The sequence below is a fragment of the Eutrema salsugineum genome, unplaced genomic scaffold, assembly GCF_000478725.1.
Source record: "Eutrema salsugineum unplaced genomic scaffold, Eutsalg1_0 scaffold_7, whole genome shotgun sequence".
Taxonomy (NCBI): domain Eukaryota; kingdom Viridiplantae; phylum Streptophyta; class Magnoliopsida; order Brassicales; family Brassicaceae; genus Eutrema; species Eutrema salsugineum.
The window spans coordinates 13,562,176-13,562,871 of record NW_006256486.1 but is presented as its reverse complement, the minus strand read 5'-3'; the positions used below and the strand labels follow the sequence as shown (position 1 = coordinate 13,562,871).

Sequence of the window (696 nt, the reverse complement as noted above, 5' to 3'; positions counted from 1 at the left end):
ACAGTTGTGGGAGCTGGTGATGAGGCCAATACTCAGGGTTAGAGACATGGGATTCAAGCTCCTACACTTGAAAACGATTTTGAGATCAAATCTGGCTTGATCAACATGGTGCAATCAAACAAGTTTCATGGCTTGGCAGTAGAAGATCCATTACATCACATTGATAACTTTGATAGAATTTGTGATCTAACTAAGATGAATGGAGTGACTGAGGATAGTTTCAAGCTGAAGCTATTCCCTTTTTCTCTAGGAGACAAAGCTCATCAGTGGGAAAAGTCTCTACCTCAAGGACCAGTCACAACATGGGAGCAATGCAAAAGAGCATTTCTAACCAAGTTTTTCTCTTCATCAAGAACAGCAAGGTTAAGAAATGAAATCTCAAGTTTCATTCAGAAGAACCATGAATCATTTTGTGAGGCTTGGGAAAGATTTAGAGGGTATACCATGCAATGCCCTCACCATGGATTTTCAGATGCTCAGCTACTAAGTACCTTCTACAAAGGTGCTTTACCAAAGGTCAGACTCCTCTTGGACACAGCTTCAAATGGTAATTTCATGACCAAGGAAGTCAATGATGCCATGACCCTAGTGGAGAATGTAGCTCAAAGTGATGAGCTTTATGGATCAGAATTTGAAAGGAATTCAAGAGGAGCTGTGAGTGCTGAAGAGGAAAGGACAAGGAAAGACATCAAGTCT

At 40.9% G+C, this 696-nt stretch overlaps 1 non-coding gene across 1 annotated transcript; it reads right to left on the bottom strand.

Annotated features, from left to right (window-relative positions):
• Positions 1-360: 360 nt before the first annotated feature.
• On the bottom strand, positions 361-467 carry LOC112083301. Its single transcript, XR_002897589.1, has one exon. It is a non-coding gene; the product is annotated as a small nucleolar RNA R71 (small nucleolar RNA).
• Between the last annotated feature and the right edge of the window lie 229 nt (positions 468-696).